Source organism: Cyclopterus lumpus, chromosome 10 (genome assembly GCF_009769545.1).
Source record: "Cyclopterus lumpus isolate fCycLum1 chromosome 10, fCycLum1.pri, whole genome shotgun sequence".
Lineage (NCBI taxonomy): Eukaryota > Metazoa > Chordata > Actinopteri > Perciformes > Cyclopteridae > Cyclopterus > Cyclopterus lumpus.
Genome location: NC_046975.1, coordinates 15,154,994 through 15,162,493, shown reverse-complemented (window position 1 = coordinate 15,162,493; position 7,500 = coordinate 15,154,994). Strand labels below are relative to the sequence as shown.

Genomic DNA, 7,500 nt, shown 5'->3' with positions numbered 1-7,500 from the left:
TTTGATTCAGTATTCATGTCTTACATTGTTATACACTCGGTAAGAATGTTGCAACAAGGTTGAACTCGTATGTCATTCTCTATAAATATAATGCACTGATGATTGTAAGTTTGTAAGTCAAATATTGTGGTTACGTTCTCTGCACCAAACACCCGGTGGATGTTCAAGGCAATATGAAGCCTTTATCATCAAGCTATCCTCAACCTACAACCTTTGTAAACGTCCTCTGTCACATATTTGCATGTTGGTGGTATTAGTTGATCATCTTCTGAAGTGTTGTTATTCGATTTTCTTACAAATTATAAATTATTTGTAGAAATAACCTGGATGTCAGTTTAGTGATTTAAAGCAGCTTACCTTTTGTCAATTTGTCAGGCAACAGGCTGATATCACCTTCCATCCTGTTGCATTGTGGTACTTCCTGTATCCATATCAGGCTTTACTCAATGTATGCAGCAGTTACAAGTCTAAAACTTTGTTTTCTGCTTCAACATTGAAAATTGAGTTTTTGAAAATCTTCCCACTGACTGGAGTTTTTTTTGTGACCTTAAAACGAAAGTTCAAAACGCGTAGAAAAAGCTTCTTTTTTTTACAAAAATACCTGCAGAACTTGCCAAATAACAAATTAACTAAGTCACTGAATTACCAAGTTTTTGGGTCAATATTTACATTATAGACATCTTCTGACCTTTTTAAAATTAAATTTGTCTCCATAGATGAAAATAACGAACTAATTAACCATTTAGTTTGTGAAAAAACAAACGCCAGTAGCAAATCAGCAAAGTCTTTCTCCCTCAATTTAGATTACTAGCATTAACAGCTTTAATCACAACACAAAGGAGTTATTTAAACATAAATCAGTTATTGTTGTCTTCATTGAGTAAACCTCTATTCATTTTGGCATTTCTAAATCTAAAGAAAAGAAAAAAATGTCCAAGGCTGTAAACTATCAAATAATTATAACATTTCTTTTTTTCTCCATTTTGGCTGACTATTGTTTTGTGCCTTCAGGGTCAGTTTTTTCTTTAAAATGGTTTTATGTCTTGTTTTTGTATGTGGAGTTGTTCAGGAAGTAACTGTAGTCACAGGAGGGTTCACACAGCATGAGGCCAAAACGTCTTTGTGTCATATTGTCTCTGCAGGTTTGAACGCATGTAAAGAATGTAATTATTAAAAGGTAATTAGCAATGACAGGTGCATCAGCTGTCAATTATAAATCTACTTTCACACCAGCTCAGCTCAAATGAATACAAACGTTGCTGTTGTTTTGTTTCGCCTCACATTTAGATTCTTGAAGAGCGCCGTCACAGTCAAAAAACGCAGAGACGTTTGTGTTGTTAAGATGAAACAGTGTTTCTCTCTCTTCACTTTGTGTTTGTACGTCAAAGTCACAGCCTCTAGGTGAATTACAGGCCTTTTATATCATAGTGGGTATCAAGAAAAGCACATTCACAGTGAGACTCTGGAGCTACGTTTGCTTTAAAGGCCATGAAAAGCCAATGGAACACAAAATCAAGCGACTCCGTTCTATTTAAATCCTCTTTTTAGCCTGACAGTAATTGGGCATCCCTACGTTGATCTATCTGGGACAACCATTAGATAACTCTGTCTTTAACTGCTTAATAAATACAGGATTTAAGATGGATTGTCAAAGCACATGCTTTTATCTTATCATTTCGTAATACTAGTATGTTCAGTTTCTTCTTTTAACCATTACCTCCCTGTGCTGAAAAGTGATGTTTTATTTCATCCTCAGGATCAATTTATCCGTACTATAATCTTATTTAATTTCAGATAAAGGTGTAGCACCATGTCTGCTTTTACCTGCACTGTATAATTTGTTTTGTCCTTTTTTCTTCTCTTAAGGACGCCAGCAAATTGATTGGCATTCTCAAGTGGACTGACTAAATGATGGCTGGAAATTAAATGCCTGAAAGAGGTCTGATGGCAGTTAGGACAAGTGGGTAAAGGAGAAAGAGAGAGAGAGAGAGAAGGCAGGAGAGGGAGGAATACACAAACAGGTTGCACTGGGGCCTTGGGAATAAAGGGGGAGAGAGCGCAGAGAGAATGAAAAATTAGATGGAGGGCCACAGAAAGCAAATACAGAAGACACAGAGCTTCACATGAAAGAGATTTTAGCCTGTTGTCACCATCATAGCTATTAACTTATAGTATTTACACACACACACACACACACACACACACACACACACACACACAGGTGGTTAAACATCAATTTGTACTTTGCCAAACAGCACGTTAGTGCATCCTCTCTTTAGTTCCTCCAACCAACTTCTACCCCTTCCGTATGGCCGGGTTATAAGCATTTAGCTCTCGTCCTTCACTGATGCATCAATCTATCCAACCCTCCCCCCTCCCCATTTCACCTCCTCACTGTGATTACTTACCTCCCCAGAAAGACGAAGAAGAAGTACACTCCATCTTGTTGTTTTATGTTCCCAGCAAATTTAGTCCTGCGTCTCCCTCCTGCATCCTCAACTCTCTTTCACTTTGTCTGTCTCTCTCACTCACTCTTCGTCACCCCTCCCCGAGCCTTTCCTCCATCCCCTGACACCTTGCGCTCTCCTCCTCCCCTCCCCTCCCCTCCCCTCCCTCCCTCCTATCCCTCTTTAACTCCTTATGTAGTTGTATAACTTATCACCCTGATCCCTTCCCCGCTCCGATAATTGGTGTGTCTCGGCAGAAGATGCTAGCATGCTTTTTATAGCTGCTCAGTATTAGCGACTCCAATTAGTCATCTAATACCAAGAAGATAAAGAAACTGTTTGCCTTCCTGTAGTCGGCACCGTGGGAGAAGTGAGTTTGTGTGCGCGCGTGTTTGTTTTCTGCCCATGCAACAACTGTGGTCAGTGCGCACACACACTATCACAAACACAAACACACACACACAGACACAGTTACACTCGGTCAACACGCAACATGAGGATACATGTTGGTTTTAACAGATGGTGAATCACTTTCCCTCGAGTACAGACATTACTCCCGCTCTCTCTCTCTCTCTCTCTCTCTATAATTAACTAGGTTTCACTATCCAACCTTTGGGCTTTGCCGTCGCCATGGTTACCCAAACTCCAAAACGCTACTGTCTGTATTTGTATGTGTGTGTGTGACTACTGGCAAGTATGATATATGTAGTGTTCACATCTCTCTCTCTCTGTCTGTCTGTCTGTCTGTCTGTCTGTGTGTGTGTGTGTGTGTGTGTGTGTGTGTGTGTGTGTGTGTGTGCGTCTGCATGATTGTGCATACACAAGAGCATTTTGGTTGCTTTGATGCCTTTGTTTCCCCACTCGGTTCAGATGCTGGTTCTGTTTTAAGCACCTATGTATCTACACAGAGAACAGCGGTATTACATGGGGTCTATTGTACCTTACATAATACAATCTTAATTATTATATAATATCATGAATAAAAATTATTAAGAATAATGAAAAAACTGTCAAATATAACCATAATTTATTCTGTACTTGTAACCTTCACGTCTGAAGGCAAAACCTGTCTGTTGTATGTCTTTAATTATCTTGATTCATTAGATTGTATTCTTTCAGACAGTCTCTCGTCTCGAAGGCATTCATGGTGCACTCGGTAGAACACTAAAAGTGTCTGTGAGAAAAAGAAAAGAAAAAGAAAATCAATCAAATACATTTATGCCCACTATCCTGATAGATTACCTTGTTAATAAGTGAGCTGTATTTCTTCTGTTTACCTTCCCTATTCATAGTCTTATAAACCACGGTGCTGTGTTCTATCATCTGACAAACCTTCAAAGTCGTGGATCTATTACTCAAACTCAACTTTACCCGAAGCCCCACACAGCCCCACCAACGCTATTTTATTTGCTGGATTTCTGTGGCTATTTTTTTAACATTTGGTGCTATATTTGGTGCCTTAGTTCTGATGATGGCTGTCCGGACACAGACAGTGCCACCTCTCACAGAGACATTTCCAGCAGCGACAATGGAGCATGATTGCAAAAAAAAAGAAGATTTAAGAAATCTAAAACATCAGTTCCCGCCAGGCTTTGTTGTCAGTCCCCAAAGCCTGGCATCCCAACTGATGGCCGCCTTAGTAATCCAGAAGGCAGTTCAGCCATAAAACATGATATGTTTGAGTGGCGGAGCTTCACTATCACTGTGTGAGTGTGTTCTCCGGGCTTTATTGCGATGACATTGTGGGAAATATTGGACATCGACTGACATGTAGACAGAGCAGACAGCGGGAAAGTCCTAAAATGCATTAAACGTCATAAACTGGCACATAACAGTGCACTGAAGGAACTACTCAGTGCTGTTTTACTAGCCAGGTTTTATTCACCTGGTCCAACTGTGACAACCTTTAACCTGCTAGCTGAGTGTGAGGCAACCGCTGGTCCCAAATGACATCTGTCATCTGCTCATATTATTTTATGACAAATTCAAACACTAAATATTGCGAAGTATAGCATTGTTAGGTTGGCTCATTTAAAACTGCATGCATACTACTAGCTCTACAACACATAATAAGCAGATATAAATAATACAATTCTCTCTACAATTATATTGGTTTGACAGTTAAGTTTGATGTATTCTTTGTAAAACTGTTATTTTTGGCCATGATATCACAGCTTTGTGATGCTGCTGGGACAGTTTACGACTTTAGATTGGACAGATATTCCAGTTTCCTCGTAACTGATTTCCACACGACTAATCTCTAACTAACTAAACCTAAGCTTACATTAAGGCAATTATTATGTATTACCAAAAGACTAATACATTTTCTAATTTGGTGCTGCAATACCAGCAGTGTAAAAATGGACTAGAGCAAACACTCCAAGAGCAAGTACAGCCGTGTGAATGAAATAAAACAGTATTTTCTGCATCACAGACTGCATGCATTTGAGTTCTTGTTGCGATGTGATCAGTTTTTGCTTTTGTAATATCACGGTTTGGTTCTGTGGCATTAGCAACGTACGGCTCAAAAAGTTTGCATGTATAATGTAATCCCTCATCGAGAGTATTGTGAGTAAACGTCAACGTATCTATTCAGTCTCTAAACTCTCCCGCTCATAAATCTGGCACCTACAGTAAGTGCAGGCACACTTTTTATAGTCGATTTCAGTCCGAAACTCTGAACAGAAGCTGGTCGGGACGAGGTTATGTGTGCAGCATAAATTATTATGGCGATCTAGCCAGGCTTCAAAACTCTGGCTTTAGGCTTAACATAGCTCTAACCCACTAATCCAGCTTCATGGTGCACCGCTCTGCTGCCACCAGTTTACTCCACCACCAACAACAACACCGTGGGGACTGTGGTTTGCTCCACGTCGGTGCTGCAGCAACACTCCTTCAGGCAGATGTGTCTTTCTTTAAAAATGAAACCTTTCACTACTCAGACGGCCTTGGGCGTGTTTCTCAACATGGACGCGTATTAACGAGACCCATTATACCACTCTTATGCCTGCAGCTAATCAGAAGAGGATGAATGGGAGACTTGATGGAGACATTTTATTTGTCTGGGCTTTTACATCCCAATGAGCTTTATTTCAGTTCACCATAATATCCATCAGCTCTTAAGCAAGCTGGGCACCTCAAATCGTCTCACACTGTCACATTAAAAGAGCGTCCTCTTTCTCAGTTCATGCTGTATGGAGCTGCACATTTTCAAATTAGAGTGGAGAAATCCACTTTGGGAGATGTTAGTGAGACTTATACAGAGAAGTATAGTGTGTTGAAAGGCTGAAATTAAGTGGGATTTACCATTAATGAGGCAGTGGGGGGTGGTGAAAAAGTTGAAGAGTAGAGAATTCTTGAGAGGGAAAGACAGCTCTGGGATTTAGTCGCTCTACTCCCCTCTTTAAACTTGCCTGTTACACTATCTGAGTCGTACCCAATTGGCACAATGCCTACTGGCAAAGAGTAACTAAAACAAGCGATGTCTCCCATGTGTTCTGACATAACTTTGTCACTGTCCCTTGCGCAGAGATTATGTGCTTATCAGATTTTCCTAACATGGTTGCGATGACCAAAATTTGTTCCAGGATCGGGGAGAGAATTGCAAAACCCGATTTTTATGAGTTTATGGTCAGGTTCGAGTTGGAAGCGCTGCAGTCTGCAAACGTCCCCGGGCTAGCACTGCTGACTCCACACGTTCATGGATATGCGAGAGAGGAAACCACTTGGATATTGCATATGTCAGGAGGAGGAGCCGCCAGCCTCATCACCCAGCCTGCAATTTACACTATGTGTATATATATATATATGTGTGTGTATATGTATATATATATATGTATATATATATGTATGTATATATGTGTATATATATGTGTGTATATATATATATATATATATATATATATATATATATATATATCGAGAGAGAGAAACATAGAGAGAGAGAGAGAGCTCATTATATTGTTATTCTATTTAAGCTACAATCACCTCCTTGTTGTTCAGACTTTTTTATTTATTTCTACAAATTAAACCATCTTGCCTGCCTGTTTCTCACAGCGTTGTTTATTTATCTTTGGACTGTAGGCTCAGCATGAGTTTACTCATTAGCTTTGCAGGCAGTGAAGCTACTCGTTGTGATTGTGCAATGCTTCTCAGTCCTCATTGACGGGACTCAGGGCCTGCTGGTTCTCGTTCTACCGATCTAATCAGGGACGGAGTTACAAACCCAGCAGCACTGAGGACTTGTTGAGAAATGCTGACAACAATAATACATTATGTACTGAAGGACAAATGTGGGGCTTGTTTCCCTCCAGCACGTAAATGTGCTATTTTAGTCCACAAAGTTAGATGTAAAACTTGATTATATCTTTGCAGATCAGAGTTTCTGAACATCACACCTACGCACACATCAGTGGCAATGAAGAAATGTTCTGAACTCAGCTGTTAATGAATACAGTGATGCGGTGTTGCTGATGATGTGTTCAACACTTTGGTGAAGGTTTAAGGGCGCAGTGTTTTTACACTGATTAGGAGAGAAATAGTAATTTCCCTGTTGCAAACAAGCGATCAACACTTTCGAGGCAACCTTGCATTCAGCAGTGGTCAGTACTGCAATTAGTATTAGTTGTTATTTGGGCTACATTATTTTCATAAAGGATTAAACCATTGATTATTTATTCAATTGAAAGATTTCTTTAAAAGTGCTCATAACGAGTTCTGAGAGCCAAAGGTGATGTTTTTATAGGTGCCAGCCAACAGATATTGAAATTACACTGAAAAGCAAAACATTCTCACATTGGAGGAGCTTGGAGCAGGAAACATTTGGTATTCTTAATTAATTTTATTTTAATTGATTGATAAATTAATTGACCAATAGTTTCAGCGCCACATTTATGGTTTTATGCAGAATGGATGTCATGATAAAAGGATATCTCTGTTGCAAGCAAGAAATCCAATCTACGAGTGTAACCTTGAGTTCAGCTGTGGTCTGTGTTCAGTTTCATACATTTTTTTGGAGCTTCCACCAGTTGATTGTTGTTTGCTTGTTTCAATT

The 7,500-nt window shown here is 39.6% G+C and overlaps 1 protein-coding gene across 1 annotated transcript in view; it reads left to right on the top strand.

Annotated features, from left to right (window-relative positions):
- macrod1 (mono-ADP ribosylhydrolase 1) overlaps positions 1-7,500 on the top strand; it is a 91,587-nt gene that overhangs the window by 46,516 nt on the left and 37,571 nt on the right. The gene's annotated exons all lie outside the window — the stretch shown is intronic.